The sequence below is a fragment of the Ranitomeya variabilis genome, chromosome 1, assembly GCF_051348905.1.
Source record: "Ranitomeya variabilis isolate aRanVar5 chromosome 1, aRanVar5.hap1, whole genome shotgun sequence".
Classification (NCBI taxonomy): Eukaryota; Metazoa; Chordata; class Amphibia; order Anura; family Dendrobatidae; genus Ranitomeya; species Ranitomeya variabilis.
The window spans coordinates 1,120,458,258-1,120,482,899 of NC_135232.1; positions in this window are offsets into that span (position 1 = coordinate 1,120,458,258).

Sequence of the window (24,642 nt, forward strand, 5' to 3'; positions counted from 1 at the left end):
CATGCCAGTTGTCAATGTTCTCTGGGTTGGATTCAGATCTCTCCTTGGATTTCTCTGATGGCCTGTCCATTTCAGCATAAGATAAGTTCTTGCTAGTTCTTTGGTTGTCCATTTGCTTTGGACTTTACTGCTCAGTTTAAGTTATGTTTCTATTTGTCCAGCTTGTCATTGTGAAATATTCAGGCTAGCTGGAAGCTCTGGGGAAGCAGATTTGCCCCTCCACACCGTGAGTCGGTGTGGAGATCATTTTTGTAAACTCTGCGTGGATTTTTAGTTTTTTAATACTGACCGCACAGTATCCTTTTCTATTTCTGTCTATCTAGATTAGAATTGGCCTCCTTTGCTAAAATCTGTTTTCATTTCTGTGTATGTCATTTCCCTCTCTACTCACAGTTAATATTTGTGGGGGGCTATCTTTCCTTTTGGGAATTTCTCTGAGGCAAGATAGTTTTCTGTTTCCATCTTTAGGGGTAGTTAGTTCTTAGGCTGTGACGAGGTGTCTAGGGAGAGTCAGGAACACTCCACGGCTATTTCTAGTGTTGGTGTTAGGATTAGGAACTGCGGTCAGTAAAGCTACCACCTCCTCAGAGCTTGTCCCATGATTCATTTTACCCACCAGGTCATATCAGTGCTTCTCCGTAACCACCAGGTCACAACACAGATCACCCAGGCCCGCAATCTCAGCAGATCCTACCTGAAGATGCCATGCCAACCGTTGAACCGGCAAGTCCTCCCTCTGCTATCGGCGAATCTGCCATACCCACTGTTGGTAGCAGCAGCCCTGAGAGCTCCAGCCTGCCAGTGCTACCCAGACTCACTAGAAGTGTAGCTAGAAGACAGTGCACTACACCAGCGGTAGCAAGCATAGTGGGCCCTGTTAGGCCAATAGCAACCCCTGCACTATGGAGATCAACACTCCACTCCGCTACAAAACTTGGAGGTATTAATGAGGGCTGCTATTTAGTTGAAAATGTTTGTGTGCATATCTTTTGTTACAGGTTTAAAAATGGAGAACGGAGTAATGGACAGAGAATTGCTCCAAAAACTTCCAAAAGGGGACCCCTTTGTTTACCCGGGGTCCCCGCTGTTTCAACCACTGGACTGGGAGTCATAAACTGTGCATGACCCAAGATTTGCATAACGTTCAAATGTCCTCACCTCCCATAAAGGGAAGCATTGTTATATAGTTACTGGTTCATAGCATTTACTTGTTTATAGTGTTTCAAAGTTTTGTGTGTTTCCTGCTAACATGTAATGTTGTTTTTCTTTTCCCAGTCCGAGAGTACTGGATTTAACCGGGGGGGAGTGCAGCGCCCCAGAGTCCTGGTCGTGGCAGTACTGTTGCTCTGCCACTAAGGGGAGTGATGATACGTCTGATTGCACTAAAGGAGTTCACCTGACCAGGTAACACACACCCACAATACACTTCACACTTTGGCCACCAGGGAGGGTTGTTCTATCTATTAGACCACTCCTCACACTTGGGTAAAACTGGGGGTTGGACAGGAAGTCATGAAAGAAGGAGCTGGGAAGAGCTCGAGAGAGGACCTGTCAGAGGTGGGATCCTGGCAGAGCCCTAGTGAACAAGAAAGAACATTACGGAGCCGTGCCTGTGCTTTCAGCGGCAGTCTCCTAGGAAAGGACAAGAAGCGAGGGGTATTGTGAAGGAGTGAGAAACGGGAATACAGCGCAGAGGTGATAGGACCAGAAGGAGTCGTGCCGTAAGATCGAGGCAACATCCTTCTGAAGCGCAAAGTCCGTGGCCGGAACGCCGAGAAAGTAAGAGACTTTAAGCATTACTTCAAACCACGGCAAGACAGCCAATTATAGGTTGGCTGTCTTACTTAAACACCTAAGCAGACAACGGAGGCAGCTGTGGGAGAGGGGCGACTCTAGGGTCCCGGAAGAACTCCAGGCCTACCCCATCATGCGGGTGCGTCCTAACCATATCATCTGGGGGACGTAGAGAACGAACATCAGAGACAGAATCAGTTGTGAGGACTATCCCGGGGTGCTCAGCAGGGAAGGACTACAACACACAAGCGCTAGAAGGTAGACACTGATTCCCACCTGCTAAGGGAACTCCGGATGTGTCTTTGGACTGGCCGGTCTCAGCCAGCCCGGTTAACAGTGCTCTGGGTGGAGTATCTCGAAACCTTCAGTAAAAAGGTAAAGAGACTGCAACCCTGTGTCCTCGTTATTCATCGCACCCTGCACCACACATCATCACTCTCAACTTTCACTGAACGCCCCTCAGCAGGGTCACGGACCGGGTCTAGCCACCGTGACAATCCCAGAACCGAGACAGAGAGGCCCGGTACCGGGTACCCCTCGGCCCTGCAACAGTGGGGGGCGCTCCATAATTATAAAATTTTACTACGTTATCTGGGCATGTGTTGTATGTTACATGGTCAGATACATCCTGTTTAATTTATGATGGAAGGGCTCTGAAACTCACAAAGCGCATATGGACAATGCAAGAAGTGCCAAAAATTAGAGGGAAGAGGGACTCCGATACACCCTGTGTTAAATGTAAAGGAGGGTCTCATACACATTCTATTAAAATTGGTAGGTAGTGGGACTCCAAGGCTCATAAAGTCTATGGAATAATAGCAAGGACTGCCAAAAATTAGAAGGAGAAAATGCAAAACACACTAGAAGAGACGTAGCAGAGGGCCTCAGAAAACCTTTATTTCCCATTTTTAAAGAGTGAGATTCCTAGACTGGTAAAGCCTATATGCTAAATGCAAGGGCTTCCAAAAATTAGAAGAAGAGGGACTCCAATACACCTTGTATTATACATAAATGAGGGCCCCATACATATTCTGTTAAAATTGTTAGGTAGTGCAATAAGTTCAAGAACTGCCAAAAATTAGAAAGAGGGACTACGTGAGGGACACCTGATGAACATCTGAAAATTTTGAGTGAGTGTTGCCTGATGAACCTCTTAAAATTTTGAATGAGGACTGCCTGTTTAGCCTCTAAATATTTTGAGGGAGAGATGCCTGATGTCTCTAAAAATTTGAAGTGAGGGATACAAGATGACCCTGTTGATATAGTCGAGGCTGAGGAGAAGGAGGGGTGTAGGAACTGGCATAGAAAGTGGAGGAAACACTGATGAAACTATGGCGCGCAATCTTCGGCGTCGTTAGCACGTGTGACGTTCCAGTGCCTGACTTGGTACCGGCCTCCACAAGGTTCACCTAGTGTACCATCAGGGAAATGTAGCGTCCCTGGCCACAAGCACTTGTCCATGTGCCGGGTGATAAGTGGACCTTTCAGTAACTGCATAGGTCAGGGCATGAGTGATGTTATGGAACACATGCTGGTGTAAGGTGGCATACCAGGAAAAATTGTGGCGGTTGGAGACCGAATACCAGGGGTCTGACTGGGTCTCGACTTCCACAAGGTTCACCCAGTGTGCCGTCAGGGAAATGTAGCATCCCTGGCCACAAGCACTTGTCCACATGTTGGTCGTTAAGTGGACCTTCCCAGTAACTAGGTCAGGGCATGGGTGATGTTATGGGACATGTGCTGATGTAAGATGGGGACAGCACCTGGGAAAAATACAGGCAGCTGGTGACCGATTACAAAGGGTCGGCTACTACATGAGGTTGCAGAAAGTCTCAGTGTCCACAAACCTAAATGACAACATTCCCAGGGCAAAGAGTCAGGAAATGTTCCCGTTCAGTGTTTGGACCTGTGGGTGGGTGGCTGGGTAATTTTGTTTGCGTTCAAGGGATAAGAAGAGGGTAAGGGATAAGGGAAGAGGATAACCGTGGCACAGGACAGAGAGAGTGCCTGGATATATGCGGCCCAAGATGATGGCCTGGAATTGGGATTCTAAGATAGTGACGAATCTGAAGAAAAGGAGAAAGACCGCCTATCATGAATGTGGATGGTGTCAGGGATTGCAAAAATGTGCACAGCCCACGGGGGTGATGGCCCAAATGAGGATGTGCCCTGCTGCCAGGATCCGACCCAGAGTGAGAGGTGCGTACCTGAGGAGGGCGTGGCGCAGTGTGAGGTGCAGCCTATTGGGTGGAAGACTGTGAAGGTAGGAGGTGTGGTCTAAGGTGGAGTTGCTGGGAGTGGCAAGGGATGCGGTGAGCAAGTCAGAAGTACAGCCGCCAGAAGGGCGGGGCGAATGGATAAAGACCATGCAGAAGTGGAATCCAGTGCCATTCTGCTGTGAGGAGAAAAGCTGTGAGCAGCAGCATCAGTGTGAGCACAAGAGTAACAGAGCAGGCATTATCATGGCTTCCAGCCATACAGGTGAGCGAGTGCTAGGCAGTGCTGTACCAGAGCTGGAGGACGTGATCGAGATCCCAAGTGTTGCGGCAGTGACAAAGGCTCAGGAGGCCGCTGCAGAGAGAGCATGTAGGCCTTACTCATACTCTGGTGAGGCAATTAGAGTGGGTCAGTAGATGCCTGGATGGGGGTGGAGTAGGTGGAAGAACCGTACATGATGAGTCCGTAGGTGCCCCGTTTCTATAGACCAGTGAGATTCAAGAGGGGAGAATGGAAAACACTCTTCTACTAGAAAAAGGAAAATATGTATCCCTGAAAGGACTTTTCTTTAAATGGTGCAGCAGCGGTATAGAAGTACTGCAATAACAATAATAAACCTTGTCTATATTTGTGTGTAATCCAAAGCTGTCCCTCCACTGAATGCAGGTAACAGCGGTTTTACAAGACAAAAGAAAATATTAAGCTCTGAAAATGACTTTTTTTTAATGTGCAGCCGCGTTATCCAAGTACTGCAACAGGAATATTAAACAAGGCCTATATCCCTGCTCTAAAATAATCTCTCCCTACTGTAACAACTCTCCCTAAACTGCTTCCTGAGGATAGTATGCCGAGCATCACATCACCGGGTCTTATACAAGACCCAATAACGCAATGCGGCCGGCCAAGAACAGTAACCAACAAGGCTGCGGCATTTACGTGTATGGCAGGCAATCCCCGCATGTTTATTGGCTGTCAAAAATGCGGGGTGGGGACTATCTATCTATTATCTATCATCTATCTATTATTATATCTATTATCTACTAGATGGTAGCCCAATTCTAAAGCATCGTGTATTCTAGAATATGTATGTAGTTTATTTATGAAGATTTTAGAATAATACATTGAATACACAGGATTCGGCCAGCCGCGACCAATTAGCGAAGCGCGTGTCGCTGATTGTTCGCGGCCGGCCACGTAGTATATAGCACAGCCACGTAGTATATAACAGCCCACGTAGTAAATAGCACAGCCACGCAGTATATAGCTCAGCCACGTAGTATATAGCACAGCCCATGGAGTATATAGCACAGCCCATGGAGTATATAGCACAGCCCACAGAGTATATAACACAGCCTACGGAGTATATAGCACAGCCCACGGAGTGTATAACAGCCCACATAGCATATAACACAGCCACGTAGTATATAACAGCCCATGCACGCAGTATATAACACAGGCCACGTATTGTATAACACAGGCTACGTATTGTATAACACAGGCCATGTAGTGTATATCACAGGCCATGTAGTGTATAACACAGAAAAAAACACCATAAGAGGAAAGACCTCCACTATTCTAAACAAAAAAACACCAGTATACAGGCAGAGATGCTTACCTGTTCAAGGCCTCCAACAATTGCACTAACCAAGGTGCAGTGGACCCAAGTTAAGATGGCAAAGACACAGGTGCAATAATACCGATAATGCAGCCACCCTACAATCAGGAATTGGCCGCTTGGTGCACCTGTGCAAACAAATAGTCTGTATGTGGCGTGTTCACACAGGAATGCAAAGTATATGGCTCAAAGCCTATTAATGACGCCATGTAGCGGGCTAACCATAATGCATCCTGTGTGAACAGAGGCCACAGTGTACAGAGCCATCTAGGGCCCAGCCGCACCCTGGAAAAATATACAGTGCACCAAAAACATAACAATGTATGCAAGGTATTGGTCGATAGTATGGCCACAATATTTAAGCTGCCAACCTTACATATTAGCAGTCCTAATCTAAAAAAACAAGAGGAAAGACCTCCACACTTCTAAAAAAAACACCAGCATACAGGCAGAGATGCTTACCTGTTCAAGGCCTCCAACAATTGCACTAACCAAGGTGCAGCGGACCCAAGTTAAGATGGCAAATACTAAACTATTCTAAACAATTTGTTTAGAATAGTGGAGGTCTTTCCTCTTATGGTGTTTTTTGGTTAGTGCAATTGTTGGAGGCCTTGAACAGGTAAGCATCTCTGCCTGTATACTGGAGTGTATAACACAGCCCACGTAGTATATTGGACAGCCCACGTAGTATATTGCACAGCCCATGTAGTATATTGCACAGGCCACATAGTATATTGCACAGCCCATGCAGTATATTGCACAGCCCATGCTATACATTGCACAGCCCACGTAGTACATTGCATAGCCCACATAGTATATTGCACAGCCCACGTACTATATTGCACAGCCCACGTAGTATATAGTACAGCCCAAGTAGTATATAGCACAGCCCACGCAGTATATTGCACAGCCCACGCAGTCTATTGCACAGCCCACGCAGTATATTGCATAGCCCAGGTAGTATATTGCACAGCCCACGTAGTATATTGCACAGCCCACGTAGTATATTGCACAGCACACATAGTATATTGCACAGCCCACATAGTATATTGCACAGCCACGTAGCATATTGCACAGCCCACGTAGTATATTGCACAGCCCACACAGTCTATTGCACAGCCCACATAGTATATTGCACAGCCACGTAGTATATTGCACAGCCCACGTAGTATATTGCACAGCCACGTAGTATATTGCACAGCCCATGTAGTATATTGCCCAGCCCACGTAGTATATTGCACAGCCCACGTAGTATGTTGCACAGCCACGTAGTATATTGCACAGCCCACGTAGTATATAGCAATGTGGGCATCATATCCATGTTAAAAAAAGAATTAAAATAAAAAATAGTTATATACTCACCTTCCGTTGGCCCCCGGATCCAGGCGAAGCGGTTACCGACGCTCCTCGTGTGCTCCGGTCTCAAGAGTGCATTGCGGTCTCGCGAGATGATGACGAACGCTACATCATCATCTCGTGAGATCGCAATGCATGGAGGGGTCACCGGAGCGTCGCGAGGGGCGGGGAAGGCCTGTTCTGGATCCGAGGGGCCGACGGACGGTGAGTATATAACGATTTTTTATTTTTTAAATTATTTTTAACATTAGATCTTTTTACTATTGATGCTGCATAGGCAGCATCAATAGTAAAAAGTTGGTCACACAGGGTTAATTGCAGCGTTAAAGGAGTGCGTTACCCCGCTGCATAACGCGGTCCATTAGCGCTGCCATTAACCGTGTGTGAGCGCTGACTGGAGGGGAGTATGGAGTGGGCACTGACTGCGGGGAGGAAGGAGCGGCCATTTTGCCTCCGGACCGTGCCCGTCGCTGTTGGTCATGGCTGTTTTGCCGCGACCAATCAGCAACTTGGGATTTCCGTGACAGACAGACAGAAAGACAGACAGACGGAAGTGACCCTTAGATAATTATATAGTAGATTACCAATCTATCTATCATCTATCTATCTATTATCTATCTATCTATTATCTATCTATTATCTATCTATCTATCTATCTATTACAATATCTATCTGTTATCTATCTGTCTATTATCTATTGATTATGTATCTATTATTTATCTATTATCTATCTATCTATCTATCTATCGATTATGTATCTATTATTTATTTATCTGTCTATCAATTTATCTATTGAATATGTATCTATTATCTATCTATCTATCTATTATCTATCCATCTATTATGTATCTATTATCTATCTATCTTTGAGAATAAAAAACTCATTTTTTTTTTTCACCACTTGTCCTGGAGTGCTACCTGTTCATGGATTCATGTTGATGTTGATCTAACTGGGCCTGTTTGAGCTACCAGGTTCTCCTCGATAACCGAAGATCAAGATCCAGGATTGCAGTGTCATGGGAACCAAGGAAAAAGGGACTGCAGTGCCAATCAGTACCCATAATCAATCATAGAATCATAGAATGTTAGAGTTGGAAGGGACCTCCTGGGTCATCGTGTCCAACCCCCTGCTCAATGCAGGAGTCACTAAACCACCTCAGACAGATATCTGTCCAACCTTTGTGTGAAGACTTCCATTGAAGGAGAACTCACCACCTCTCGTGGCCGCCTGTTCCACTCATTGATCACCCTGTCAAAAAGTTGTTTCTAATATCTAATCTGTGTCTCCTCCCATTCAGTCTCATCCCATTGCTTCTCGTGTTTCCATGTGCAAATGAGAATAAAGATGATCCTTCTACAATGTGACAGCCCTTCAGATATTTCTACACAGCTATTAAGTTTCTTCTTAGCCTTCATTTCTGCAAGCTAAACATTCCAACATCCTTTAACCGCTCCTCATAGGACATACTTTGCAGTTCCATCACCATCCTGGTAGCTCTTCTCTGAAGCCAAGTGATTTTCTAGCTTGAATCTACTTGGCCACCAATACAATATCTGGAACAGAGCCTCTACCTACCATGAGTCATTTATAATACTTGTGCTATCTACACCTTTGGACCACCACAAGCACAAGGGTCCCTAAAGCTACGCTCCTGTGCTCTGTTACAGTTTTATCTCCAGTACCCCATTACAATCCCAATTAGAAGGCCCTATAAGAGCCAGTCTCTTTGGCAGGGGGTCACACTTGCGAGTGCGGCGCCCCAGTGTCCTGGTCATCGCAGTGATGTCATTATTCTTTCAGGGGAGAAGTGATGTCATGTCTGAAGGCAATGAAAGACAACCACATTCAGGTATCAAACACATGCAACATGTTCACACTCCAGACCAGAAGGGGGAGCTCTAAGACTGTTTAGGGTGAACTCCCCTATTTAACATCCTGATCTGGAGGGAAAAGGAGTTCAGTTCCTGTCAGGCAGACAGAAGGAGAGGAGCTCTGCTGGCATGAAGTGCTGCAACTCCTGGGAAAAGACACTAAAAGGTTAACATACTGCAGAGAGTGTGCAGGAAAGCAGAGCACAGGAGAGGAATACCAGAGGGAGATCAGCCAGGAACAAGCTGCTCCTTTCTGAGGCGCAGAAGCTGGTAGCCAGGAACACTGAGGGAGCAACTGTCTCTAAGCCTTGCTCCAGAGACCAGCAGGACAGTCAATTCCAAGTTGGCTGCCCGACCTTAATACCTAAGAAGACACAGTGGCAACTTGTGGGGGTCGGGGCGTCTCTAGGGTCCCTATAAACAAGCCTCAGGCCATCAGTTATACGGGTTTGTCCTATCCATACCATCTGGGGGACAGAGAGAGAAATAACATCTAGAACATCTACAAGAGTTGTGAGGACCTTACCGAGAAGCTCAACAGGGAGGTACTACAACACACAGGCACTAGAGGAAGGCTACTGATTTCCACCTGGATAAGGGGACTCTGGAATTGCCTTCAGACCGGCCGGACTCTGCCTGCCCTGTCATCTGGCGCTCCGGGCTGAGGATACCATCTGAAGTCTTCAGTAAACAAGGTAAAAGACTGCAAACCTGTCTCCTCGTTCTTTACTGCACCTTGCCCATATATAAACTCTTTTACTGGACACCCCTGAGGGCCACAGACCGGGTCAGCCACCGTGACATCCCTCGAACTGCAGGACCCGGTGCCGAGTACCCCATTGCCCTACTCTGGGGGCGATCCACGAGCACAATGCAAGAAACTCACGCTAGTCTCTCGCCTCAATACCTGGCACTGTCGCTGACGCTCGGGACCGGAGCATTCAGCAGAATAGAAATACATGCAGCCGCATGTGCAAAGTTGCCCGCAGGATGCGTTTTTTGCACACAGACTTGTATTACCGATGCATCGCGACGTATGGACACACGTTCCATACGTCGTGCACTGGATGTGTCGGTAATTGGCGGACCGTTGTCACAAAAAAACATTCAATGTAGCGTTTTTTTGTGCGACAGGTCCGCCATTTTCGACCGCGCATGCACGGCCGATACTCCGCCCCCTCCTCCCCGGACTGCAGAATGGGCAGCGGATGCCTTCATCCGCTGCCCACGTCGTGCAGAGAATTCACAACGTCCGTCGGTACATCAGCACGATGCATTGCGATGGGCACGTGCCGACGGAAATGTGAAAGAGGCCTTACATTACTTGCAAAGATCTTCCATTGATCCATGAAACCTTCCTTTGCGTCTCCGATATCCAGTTTTTTAGATAAATTTTCTTTTTTTTCTATTTCATTTATCCTAGAGTTGGGAGAATTAGTTATTGGCTGACAGTCATTTCTTGTTTATATCTACCTTCACTCCTATATATCTGATGATAACAGTTTTAAAGGTCTTCCAGGTATGAAGCACTCTGAGGGTCCTTAAAAGTGTTTTTCAAGAAGAAAACGTTGTATATCATTTGCTAGAGCGGAAGAGGGGTGAAAAAACACAATAGAAATTATATTAAATATGTCATATTTTATTATTGCCTTATTTCTATAAATATTCTGCACGTTTTCCGCTTTTTCTTATGACAATGATGAATATACGGCTTGTGCTTTATGGTAATTTCAACTGAAAATGTAATAATATTTTACATTATGGTTATGATATCATTTAATTTTCAGTTTACCGTGAAGTTAATATGATAAATGTAAGAATTCAGACTCTCCGTTGGAAAATTTGTTTATTTTTAACTGCGCGGTGACGTATGGTAATCGGTGAGTATCTCCGGAGCAATCACAGCCTGCAGTTATATAGAATTAAAAGAGATAATCAGTCAAGAACACGTTATAAACAACGAGCTCGACAACTGCTGAGAGGGGCTACAATGGGCCTCGTATCTGCGAAGCTTAACTCTTACATCACTGCAGGAGTGCTGCACAACTTCCTATACTTAGGGACCTTAAAGATGTTGTCCAAAACTGCTCATATGCTCACTTACCAGACCCCTACATACTGCTGCCGGGGTCTACCGCTAGACTCCTGGCTTTCTCTTCCAATGAGGGATATCAGGTGACTGATGATTGGTTGCAGGGGTCACATTCCAGCCTAGCCAATCAGTGGCTACTGGAAGAGGAAGCTATGATACTGGGAGGGGATACTGGCCGTAGTGTGTAGGAACAGAAGGAGTCCGGTAGATATGTGTTTTTTTTATTTAATCATTTTAGTACCACCATGTGCCCATTTTTAAATTAATATAAAATAGTGACAATCCATTTAACCCTTTCCTGATATGTTTGACACATGTCAGGGGCAGGTGTATAGTGTGGGAGCTCAGGAGCTGAGTCAGCTCCACAGACAATGGGTGTTGGCTGTGTTATACAGACAGCACTGGCTGCTAACAGCAGCAACCAGAGCTAGATCCAATCACTGCTGTTTAACCCCTTAAATCTCACCATTAGTGATGAGCAAATGTGCTGGGATAAGATGTTAACTGAGCCTGAGCGGGTGCTGACCAAGTGACTTCGGGGTGCTCGAATAATATGTTTAAGCTCCCACGCCTGTATGTCTCATGCCTGTTTGTTAAGTAAACCCTGTATGTGTTGCTGCTGTCAAAGAGTCAAACCCTGCATGTGTTGCGGCTGTCAAACAGCCATGAAACATTGAGCCACGGGAACTCGAACTTAATTTTCGAGCACGCCGAAATCACTCGGTTAGCACCCGAGCATACTCAGATAACCCCTTATCCGAGCACGTTCCCCATCACTATTCAGCATGCAAAATAAAGCTCAAACACAGCTCCATTAACTAAAGATGGGTCTAAAAAAATGGAAACTCAAACCTCTTGAAAGTGAGAAAATGGTAAGGTGATGGTTTATTATTTTAGGAGATAGGAAAACCACTTTAACACAACCTCATTAATATCACCAAATGTCATAAAGACATATGGACATCGTAGAGGAACTCCTCAGTATACCAGTAGGGAAATTGGCTGGCTCATCAAGGAACCAGAGAAACCCCCAGTGGGCCGTGGTTCTGACACAGTAAACTGGTTCACTAGACAACCAACTAGCCCTTCTTTGATGAGCCCAATGTACACCCACACAACACTTCCTCTGGTTTTTTCCCACACTCCAAAGACAAACTAATAGAGATCTTGGATTGCGAGCCCCACTGTAGACAGCAATGTGGAATACGAATTGACAGAAAATACAAATATAAATACATTACTTTATTGTTATTAATAAAAAAACATATTGTTGGCTTAATAATCTATCTTTAAAATCACCAATCCAAGTGAAACACCAAAATGAAAAAAAAAAAAGTATGATTGCGTAGGTTGGCATTCTATAAACACGCAAATGGCGCCCCACTACCCGTTGACTCACCTTTGTTCCCCGTAATACCCTTACGGAGATGACAGCAAAAATAAATCAAATGCATGATTGCATATATGTATAAGGCTCCAATCAAGCCCTATTCAGGAGCCCAGATAATAACATCCCATAGATGGCTCAACAACCAATGGCTAACTCAATGGATCCAGTTGCTGTATGTCACGGTATTCTCCATCACAAAAGTAAAGGCTATATTGGACTCTAATAATTTTTGCGCACATATAGTAGGTTGGGCACTAACAAATTGTGTAGCATTGTGATAGGGTATTGCTATTTATGGTGTAGTAAAGATAAACCTGACACCATGCTATAAGGATTACAGCGCTAGACAGGAGCGTCTGGCTTTATATGTGGTATTGTGTGTGGTTTTTGTTTGTGTCTATGTTTCTGGTGTTTATTGGGACAATAGTCCGTTTTAAAATATTTATTAAAAGTTAAATTTTATTTAACACTACTACCTTGCTGCTAATTGGTAACCATTTGATTGGTAGTCTTTTGAGATACTATATTGGACTCTCCAAATTTGGGGCTAGTTACCAGGGAAAACCATAATCAATCTTGACTTTATTAGTTAATTTGCTGTAAAGAGTTCTCCCAGTTAGGCTAAAAAAAAAATGCTGGAGGCAACAATATCCCCACAGATTTTACCAGCCAAAATTAAGCCAATAAGTGTGTCCAATTATTAAGCACTATACCTCTAACAGCAAATTAGACCTAAAGAACTTACTGGGCAGTATATCCACGATCAATTAGCAATATTCTACCAAGATGAATGTACAGAGTATGTTGAACTTTATATACAATAATAAGAAATACTATTCTGTTACGCATGCAGGTGGCACATGTAGTTTGTGGACCCACTGTGCCACAGACCAGACCCACCCTAGAGGGGTGTAGCTAAGCAGCTACATTGGTGTTCACTGGAGCCTCTAGTGGTGAGATTAGGCTTGTGTGGCAGGTGGAGGCCAGGTGCCACTCCAGGGCGGCAGCCGGCAGTAACAGATGACCCCAAGGGTCTAAGTCATTAATCCAGAACCCTGGACAGGGCCAGATGTCCACTGGGAAAAGTTCAGACTGTGCAGACAGGAAGGCCACTTGGGACAGGTTCAGACTGTGCAGACAACACAGCCACTAGGGACATGCACAGACACACAGGTTTCAGGTAATAGTTCTCGTACCATGACCACTGGGTACAGATACCGTGGATGTGGTTTCAGGATACGGACACCGCTGAAGTGGTCAGAGGAAACAAGTAATACCTATACTGGACTAATGGAACACTTGCAATGTTCATGCGCCTCAAACCCGCGAGCCTTACTGTCATACCGCAGTCACCAATAGGAGAGGAATGTGTGATGACATATATTGTGGTCATCTTGCACATGCGCGCTAACTCTGGAACTCACGTGCCTTCCAAGGGAGCCTGGTTACATGTTTGGATGATTAGTCTGTTTCCCGTCCCACACCTATGTACTACAGGTGGGATTTGAATGGAAATTGATTTTAATGACATTTATTCTGGTACAGTATTTCTTACTATTGTATATAGAGTTTGTTACACCCAGTCCGGTCCCTGTACCTCTGCGGGGTCCACGTCGGGACTCCCGCTCTGTGACTGCTCCACGCTGTCCTGGTGTGGTCTCTGCGTACCCTTCCTCCTCTGCTTCCTGGCACATAGCCAGCAGGTTCTCAGGCAGAGTGCTTAAGTCGTGCGCGCGCTCGCTCCCGGTCTCTTAAAGAGACAGCGTGCATTTTTCAAAAAGGTACTTTTGACCAAAGGCGTGTTTTGGTTCTCTATTTCTAGCGCCTCCACCATAGGGAGGGCGCCGGAGCAACAAGTATCCATTGTTGCTCATTTCCGGTTCCTGCTAGCATGTGCTTCTGTCTCTGAAGTTCTCTGCCAGTGCTCCGCTTACATTGTCTGTTTCCACAGATCATCAGCTACCTGTTACCCGCCTATCCTGGACGACGTCCGTTCTGTCTATGCCAGTTCCTTCTCGTTACGCCAATCTGCCATCCTCTACTCCGTACAACACCAGTACCGCCAGTACCTGCTTCTACGTCATCTTTTAACCCGGCTAGTCCGCCCATCGCGCTGGGACAGCTGCCCCGAGTTCGGGGTCTAACTGGAGGTAGCACCCGTGTCCCTCAAGCATTCCATTCTGACCCTATTCACGGGGTCTTACCATGGGTGTCTGGGGCTCACGTAGTTACGCCCCCTTCGGAGCCCCCCGGACTGTGGTCCCGAGGTTCCACGTTAAAGTTTAATAAAAACGAATGTGAAATTCACCACCTGTGCCTCCGTTTCCATTTGTTACAGATTGCTCTGGCCATGGAACCCACTGGATCTCAGACTCCTCCGGCCATGGAGCTATGTCAAGAGGTAACCCGTTTGAGAGACCAACAGGACAAGATCACGTCTTTTCTGCACAACTTGTCTTCTCGCATGGATTCCCTGGTCTCTTCGACTTCACCTGTCTCTGCTACTGGCATCCAGGAATCTAGCTGCACAGCAAGTAAAGGCCCTTGCCTGGCGGCTCCAACCCGCTTCCGAGGCGATCCCGTTCAGTGCCAGGGGTTTATTAACCAGTGCACACTTCACTTTAAACTTCTGGGGCATATGTTTGCTTCTGATTGGGCCAAGGTGGGCTTCATCATGTCTCACCTTGACGGAGTGCCTCTCGCCTGGTTGAATCCGCTGTGGGAGAGAAGGGATCCTCTGGTTACTAATCTCCAGTCTTTTCTAGAGGCATTCCGCAGGACTTTTGATGAACCTGGTCGTGCTACGCCGATGGCTTCGGCTCTTCTTCAACTACGCCGGGAGGCTCTTACTGTGGCCCAGTATGCAGTGCAGTTTCGTACTCTTTCGTCTAAACTATCCTGGAACAATGAGGCTTTGGTGCCCGCCTTCTGGGAGGGTCTTTCAGGAAGAATTAAGGATGAGCTGGTGGGACAGGAAGTGCCAACAGCACTGGATGACCTGGTTTCCCTGGCAGTCCGGATTGATCTACGTTTTGAAGAATGTTCTAAAGAGATCAAACATGAGAAGGGGTTCTACCACCCGGTTGCTAGTACTCCTAAATCAGTGACCTCTCCGACTTCCCTTCCCCCATCTATGCCTATGGAAGTGGATCAAGTAAGCTTGGGCTACCGCCGCCAGGAGGCGCGTCGCCAGGAGGGGAGCTGTTTCTACTGTGGCAGTTCTGAGCATTTTATCCGCACTTTTCCAAAGAAGTAGGGAAACTCCAGTGCTTAGGGTCCATAGGAGAGACTACCCTAGGTAAGGATCATCTCTCTCCTCCACTGCAAATAACTATCTCCGTGGTCTTTGGCAAGGTAGAGTTTAGCGAACTCTGTCACCTGGATTCCGGAGCCACCGGGAATCAGATACCAGTCCAGCACCTACCAGAACCATTGGAGGTGACATCCGTGGATGGCAAGCCCCTGTCCGAGTCCATTCTGTTCCAGACTGAGCCTGTGGAACTCCGGGTAGATTTAATGCATTCTGAAAGAATCCTCTTTTATGTCTTGCCAGATTCATCTCACCCCTTGCTTTTAGGTCTACCCTGGTTCCGGATACATGAACCAGTCTTAAATTGGAAGATGGGAGAGGTTCTGCGCTGGGGAGATTCTTGCATGGATCGGTGTATCATCCCTGTTCATCCTGTTCTTTCCCCAGTTCAGCCCACTGCCCTGCTGGGCCTACCCTCCTCTTATTGGGCCTTCGCTGATGTCTTCGGAAAAAAGGAAGCAGAGAGATTACTTTTGCACAGGTCGTATGACTGTCCCATTGATCTGCTCCCCTGAGCATCATCTCCTCGAGGGCAGATCTATCCTCTTTCTCAAGCGGAGACTCAGTCCATGTCTGATTACATTCAGGAGAACCTGGTCAGAGGATTTATCTGGAAATCATCCTTGCCAGCTGGAGCAGGATTCTTTTTCGTGCAGAGAAAAGATGGATCTCTACGACCTTGTATCGATTACAGGGGGCTGAATCTGATTATGGTAAAGAACAGATATCCGTTGCCGCTAATTTCAGAGTGTTTTGATCGGCTTAGGGGTTCCAAAATTTTCACTAAACTGGACTTCAGAGGGGCCTACAACCTGATACGACGCATTTGTGAAGATGACGAATGGAAAACCGCCTATAACACCAGGGACGAACACTACGAATACCTGGTAATGCCGTTTAAGTAATGCTCCCGCAGTTTTTCAGGAATTCGTTAATGATATTTTCAGAGATCTGCTCTATTCGTGTGTTGTAGTTTACCTGGACGACATCCTGATCTTTTCTGCAGATCTAGCCTCCCACCGGAGACAAGTACGTCTGGTCTTACAAAGACTCAGGGAGAATAGGCTGTATACTAAATTTGAAAAATGCCTCTTTGAACAATCCTCTCTGCCTTTCCTTGGTTATATAGTCTCCTCCACAGGTTTAAAGATGGATCCAGAGAAGGTATCCGCCATCCTTAAGTGGCCTCGCCCATCGGGTCTGAAAGCCATACAATGGTTCCTGGGGTTCGCCAATTATTACCATTTGTTTATTCCACACTTTTCCACCCGAGTGGCACCCATCTCGGGCTTGACCCGGAAAGGCGCTAACGCCAAGTAATGGACTCCTGTAGCTGAAGAGGCTTTTGTTTCTCTAAAACAGGCTTTCTCCTCTGCACCTGTTCTTCATTGACCGGATTCTGATAAACAATTCTTGCTAGAGGTAGACGCTTCTTCCATAGGTGCTGGAGCGGTACTCACCCAGAGGTCATCTACCGGTCGGATGGTCACCTGTGGTTTCTTCTCGAAAATCTTTTCCATTTCAGATAGGAACTATTCCGTGGGAGATCCGGAATTGTTGGCTATCAAGTTAGCTCTGCAGGAGTGGCATCTGTCATGATTCCCAATGGCAGGGACATGGGCAAAAACGGACCAGCTCTAGGAAGATGGTATCTCAGGTAACCGCGATGCTGAACCTAACACGCAAATAAAAGTAGCCAGGGGGTGTGCCTACGTTGTATCCCTCGACACCTCGCGCCAGCCGGAGAGCTAACTACCCCTATAAGAGGAATACACAGACCTGGCTTGCCTCCAGGGAAACCCCAAAAGTTATAGTAGCCCCCCACATGTAATAACGGTTAGGTAAGAGGAAAACAAACGCAGTATGAATATAGATTCAGCAAAGTGAGGCCCTCTGACTAGATAGATGAAAATACAAAAGAGGACTTCGCGGTTACCTCAAAACCCTAAGCAGCCATCCTGAAACTACCTTAACTCCGTTATCAACTCATGACACCGGAGTAGTAATTTCAGATCACTAGAGCTTCCAGCAGCACGAGAAATATAAATGCATGCTGGACAAAACAAACACAAACAGCCAAAGATTTCAACTTAGCTGAATTGCAGACTTGGAGCAGGTAGCAAGCAACAGAGATGCTCTGGTAACATTGATTGCCGGCACTAGAGTGACTGAGAAGCCAGACTAAATAGGAAACTCCCAATTTCCTGATGAAAACAGGTGCACTGGAAACACAAGACCAAAGTCAACCAGTACCACCAGTAGCCACCAGAGGGAGCCAAAAACAGAATTCACAACAGTACCCCCCCTTAAGGAGGGGGCACCGAACCCTCATGAGAACCACCAGGGCGATCTGGATGCGCCCTATGAAAGGCGCGAACCAAATCAGAGGCATGAACATCAGAGGCAGTAACCCAAGAATTATCCTCCTGACCGTATCCCTTCCATTTAACCAGATATTGAAGTCTCCGTCTGGAAATATGAGAGTCCAAAATCTTCTCCACAACATACTCCAATTCACCCTCCACCAGCACAGGAGCAGGAGGCTCAACAGAAGGAACAACCGGTACCTCGTACCTCCGCAACAACGACCTATGGAAAACATTATGAATGGTGAAAGATGCTGGAAGGTCCAAACGAAAAGATACAGGATTAAGAATCTCCAAAATCCTATAAGGACCTATGAACCGAGGTTTGAACTTAGGAGAAGAGACCTTCATAGGGACAAAACGAGAAGACAACCACACCAAGTCTCCAACACGGAGATGATGACCCACACGACGATGACGATTAGCAAACTGCTGAGTCTTCTCCTGAGACAACTTCAAATTGTCCACCACATGACTCCAAATCCGGTGCAGTCTATCCACCACAGAATCCACTCCAGGACAATCCGAAGACTCCACCTGACCAGACGAAAAACGAGGGTGAAACCCTGAATTGCAAAAGAAAGGAGAAACCAGAGTAGCAGAACTGGCCCGATTATTGAGGGCAAACTCTGCCAACGGCAAAAAGGCGACCCAATCATCCTGATCAGCAGACACAAAACACCTCAAATACGTCTCCAAGGTCTGATTAGTTCGCTCCGTCTGGCCATTAGTCTGAGGATGGAACGCAGATGAAAAAGACAAATCAATGCCCATCCTGGCACAGAACGCTCGCCAGAACCTAGACACAAATTGAGATCCTCTGTCAGACACGATGTTTTCCGGGATACCATGTAAGCGAACCACATTCTGAAAAAATAAAGGAACCAACTCCGATGAAGAAGGCAATTTGGGCAAGGGTACCAAATGAACCATCTTAGAAAAATGGTCACACACCACCCAAATGACGGACATTTTCTGAGAAACCGGGAGATCCGAGATAAAGTCCATAGAGATGTGCGTCCACGGCCTCTTCGGAATAGGCAAGGACAACAACAATCCACTAGCCCGAGAACAGCAAGGCTTGGCCCGAGCACAAACATCACAAGACTGTACAAAGGTACGCACATCCCGAGACAGGGAAGGCCACCAGAAGGACCTGACCACCAAATCTCTGGTACCAAAAATTCCAGGGTGGCCCGCCAACACAGAAGAATGAACCTCTGAGATGACTCTACTGGTCCACTCATCTGGAACAAACAATCTCCCAGACGGACAACGATCAGGCCTATCAGTCTGAAACTCCTGCAAAGCACGTCGCAAGTCTGGGGAGACAGCAGACAAAATCACTCCATCCTTAAGGATACCCGTAGGCTCAGAATCACCAGAGGAGTCAGGCTCAAAACTCCTAGAAAGAGCATCTGCCTTCACATTTTTCGAGCCCAGCAAGTATGAAACCACAAAATTAAACCGAGAGAAAAACAATGACCAGCGCGCCTGTCTAGGATTCAGACGCCTGGCGGACTCAAGGTAAATCAGATTCTTGTGATCAGTCAAGACCACCACCTGATGTCTAGCACCCTCAAGCCAATGACGCCACTCCTCAAATGCCCACTTCATAGCCAAGAGCTCCCGATTACCGACATCATAATTTCGCTCGGCGGGCGAAAACTTTCGAGAGAAAAATGCACATGGTCTCATCACTGAGCAATCGGGACTTTTCTGCGACAAAACCGCCCCCGCTCCAATCTCGGAAGCATCAACCTCAACCTGAAAAGGGAGCGAAACATCAGGCTGGCGCAACACAGGGGCAGAAGAAAAGCGACGCTTAAGCTCCCGAAAGGCCTCCACAACCGCAGAGGACCAATTGGCAACATCAGCACCCTTCTTAGTCAAATCAGTCAGAGGTTTAGCAACACTTGAAAACCCAGTTATAAATCGACGATAGAAATTAGCAAAGCCCAAGAACTTCTGAAGACTCTTCAGGGAAGTAGGCTGCGTCCAATCACAAATAGCCCGAACCTTGACAGGATCCATCTCAACAGAAGAAGGGGAAAAAATATACCCCAAAAAGGAGATCTTCTGAACCCCAAAGATACACTTTGAACCCTTTACAAACAGAGAATTGGACCGCAAAACCTGAAAAACCTTCCTAACCTGTTGAACATGCGACTCCCAGTCATCCGAAAAAATCAAAATATCATCCAAATACACAATCATAAATTTATCCAGGTATTTACGGAAAATATCGTGCATAAAGGACTGAAAGACTGAAGGAGCATTAGAAAGACCAAAAGGCATTACCAAATACTCAAAATGGCCCTCGGGCGTATTAAATGCAGTTTTCCACTCATCTCCCTGCTTGATCCGCACCAAATTATACGCACCCCGAAGATCAACCTTAGAGAACCACTTTGCCCCTTTAATACGAGCAAATAAATCAGTCAGTAGTGGCAAAGGATACTGGTATTTGACTGTAATCTTATTCAACAGGCGATAATCAATACAGGGCCTCAGGGAGCCATCTTTTTTACCCACGAAAAAAAAACCTGCTCCTAAAGGGGATGAGGATGGACGGATATGTCCCTTTTCCAAGGACTCCTTAATATACTCTCGCATAGCAGCATGCTCAGGCACAGATAGATTGAACAAACGACCCTTGGGAAACTTGCTGCCTGGAATCAAGTCTATAGCACAATCGCAATCCCGGTGAGGGGGGAGAGAACTAAGTTTAGGCTCCTCAAAAACATCACCATAATCAGACAAAAATGCCGGAATTTCAGAGGGAGTAGATGAAGCAATGGAAACCAAAGGTACTTCCCCATGAGCCCCCTGACATCCCCAGCTTAACACAGACATTGTTTTCCAGTCAAGGACTGGATTATGAGTTTGCAACCATGGCAATCCAAGCACTAAGACATCATGCAAGTTATGCAACACAAGGAAGCGAATCACCTCCCGATGGTCAGGAGTCATACACATAGTCACTTGTGTCCAGAACTGTGGTTTATTCCTAGCCAAAGGTGTGGCTAAACCCACAACGTCTGGCAAAGGACCAATCCATAAGACTCAAGGAAGCGCCAGAATCCACATAGGCATCCACAGTAATAGTTGATAATGAACAGATCAAAGTTACAGACAAAATAAACTTAGACTGTAAGGTGCCAATTGCAAAAGACTTATCAACCTTTTTTGTGCGTTTAGAGCATGCTGATATAACATGAGCAGAATCACCACAGTAGAAGCACAACCCATTTTTACGCCTATAATTCTGCCGTTCACTTCTGGACAGAATTCTATCACATTGCATAATCTCCGGTGCCTGCTCAGAAGACACCGCCAAATGGTGCACAGGTTTGCGCTCCCGCAAACGCCGATCAATCTGAATAGCCATAGTCATGGATTCATTCAGACCTGTGGGCGTAGGAAACCCCACCATGACATCTTTAACGGCGTCAGAGAGACCTTCTCTGAAATTCGCCAACAGGGCGCACTCATTCCACTGAGTAAGCACAGACCATTTTCGAAATTTTTGACAATATACTTCAGCTTCATCATGCCCTTGAGAGAGGGCTAGCAAGGCCTTTTCAGCCTGAATCTCCAAATTAGGTTCCTCATAGAGCAACCCCAGTGCCAGAAAAAACGCATCCACATTGAGCAGCGCAGGATCCCCTGGTGCCAATGCAAATGCCCAATTCTGGGGGTCACCCCGCAACAAGGCAATAACAATTTTAACCTGCTGAGCGGGGTCTCCAGCGGAACGAGATCTCAGAGAAAGATACAATTTACAATTGTGCTTAAAATTCAAAAAGCGAGATCTATCTCCAGAAAAGAACTCAGGTATAGGGATCTTGGGTTCAGACATAGGAGCATGTATCACATAGTCTTGGATATTTTGAACCTTAGAGGCAAGAGTATTAAGATTAGAAGCTAAACTCTGGATATCCATTTCTCAACAGCAGAGGTCTGAGCCATTCAGGGGTTAAGAGGAGAGAAAAAAAAAAAACAGCAGATTGCAATTATGGCTAGACAGAACCTCTGAGTAAAAAAAAAAAAAAAAAAAAAAGTGTCAGAAACTTCTTTTTTTTTTTTTCTCCTTCTTTAGCCAATACCTTTAATACATTATGGCCGGCAATACTGTCATGATTCCCAATGGCAGGGACATGGGCAAAAACGGACCAGCTCTAGGAAGATGGTATCTCAGGTAACCGCGTTGCTGAACCTAACACGCAAATAAAAGTAGCCAGGGGTGTGCCTACGTTGTATCCCTCGACACCTCGCGCCAGCCGGAGAGCTAACTACCCCTATAAGAGGAATACACAGACCTGGCTTGCCTCCAGGGAAACCCCAAAAGTTATAGTAGCCCCCCACATGTAATAACGGTTAGGTAAGAGGAAAACACAAACGCAGTATGAATATAGATTCAGCAAAGTGAGGCCCTCTGACTAGATAGATGAAAATACAAAAGAGGACTTCGCGGTTACCTCAAAACCCTAAGCAGCCATCCTGAAACTACCTTAACTCTGTTATCAACTCATGACACCGGAGTAGTAATTTCAGATCACTAGAGCTTCCAGCAGCACGAGAAATATAAATGCATGCTGGACAAAACAAACACAAACAGCCAAAGATTTCAACTTAGCTGAATTGCAGACTTGAAGCAGGTAGCAAGCAACAGAGATGCTCTGGTAACATTGATTGCCGGCACTAGAGTGACTGAGAAGCCAGACTAAATAGGAAACTCCCAATTTCCTGATGAAAACAGGTGCACTGGAAACACAAGACCAAAGTCAACCAGTACCACCAGTAGCCACCAGAGGGAGCCAAAAACAGAATTCACAACAGGCATCATCTCCTCGAGGGAGCGGCTCATCAGATTGTCATCTTCACTGATCATAAGAACCTCGCTTATCTCCAATCTGCACAAAGACTGAATCCCAGTCAGGCCCGTTGGGCCTTGTTTTTTTCTCAATTTAATTTTATTCTTCATTTCCGTCCAGCTGATAAGAACGTTAAAGCCGATGCACTCTCTAGAGAGCTCCTGTCTCCCAACTCTGAGGAAGAACCGCAACACATCATTGAATTGTCCAGGTTTGTGCCTGCAGCCGCAGTGAATCTTGCTAGACTTCCCCTGAGAAAGACTCTTGTATCTACCTCGGATCTGAGCGAATCCTCCGCTGGGGTCATTCTTCCAAGTTGGCCGGTCATGCCGGTCAGAAAAAGACTCTGCAACTCATCTCCTGGTACTACTGGTGGCCTACCATGGGTAAAGATGTCCAGGAATATGTCGCTGCCTGTCCTTTGTGTGCCCGCAACAAGACTGCTATACATCTGCCCTTCGGTCAGCTATTACCTCTTTCTGTTCCATCAGTTCCCTGGCAGCACATTGCTATGGACTTCATCACTGATCTTCCCGTTTCTTCCGGCTGTTCCATCATCTGGGTAGTGGTGGATCAGTTCTCAAAGATGGTATATTTCGTTCCGTTACCCGGTCTTCCATCTGCTCCTGAGCTCGCGAACCATTTCATACAGCACATCCTCCGTCTTCATGGGTTCCCTCTCCACATTGTGTCCGACAGGGGTGTCCAGTTCACCTCCAAGTTCTGGAGAGTGGTTTGTAAATGTGTACAAGTGGAACTGGACTTCTCTTCTGCATACCATCCTCAATCCAATGGGCAAGTGGAGAGGACCAATCAAATTCTGACTGGATTCCTGCGTCACTTCGTCAATGCGCATCATGATGATTGGATCAAGTTGGGGCATGGGGAATAATTCTCGTACAATAATCAAGTAAGTGAATCTTCTGGAAAATCTCGTTTTCAGATAGTGTTTGGACTCCAACCCAGGATCCCTCTTCCCATCTCTGGGCCTTCTGGCGTTCCTGCTGCTGACACCTTTATAGGAGAATTCCCAAAAGTAAGGAGCGACACTAAGGTCGCCTTGGAGAAGGCCTCGCAACGTATGAAGAGGCATGCAGACAAAAGACGTTTGGATGCTCCAATTTTTCGGCCTGGAGATAAGGTGTGGCTCTCCTCCAGGTTTATCCATCTGAAGGTGCCCTCATACAAACTGGGTCCCCGCTTCATCGGTCCATTTGAAGTCTTGAAATAGATTAACGCAGTCTCGTACAAATTGAAATTGCCTGCTTCTTTACGTGTGCCTAACTCTTTCCATGTTACCCTCCTCAAACCAGTAGTTTTGAGCTCCTTCTTTGAAGACCCAGGTTCCACTCCTGATCCCGTCAGTGAGGATGATGTTTTTGAGGTAAAGAATATCTTGGCCACTAAAAGAGTAAGGGGTAATATTTTTTATTTGGTGGATTGGAGGGGCTTTGGTCCTGAGGAGAGGTCATGGGAGCCTAAAGAGAATATCCGGGCTCCTCTTCTACTGAAAAGATTCTACGCAGGCTTGAAAAAGAGGGGATGTAAAGAGGGGGATACTGTTAAACCCTGTCCAGTCTCTGTACCTCTGCAGGGTCCCCGTCGGGACTTCCGCTCTGTGCTGGCTCCACACTGTCCTGGTGTGGTCTCTGCGTCCCCTTCCTCCTCTGCTTCCTGGTGTGCGGCTAGCAGGTTCTCGGGCAGAGTGCTTAGGTCGCGCGCACGCTCACTCCCGGTCTCTTAAAGAGATAGT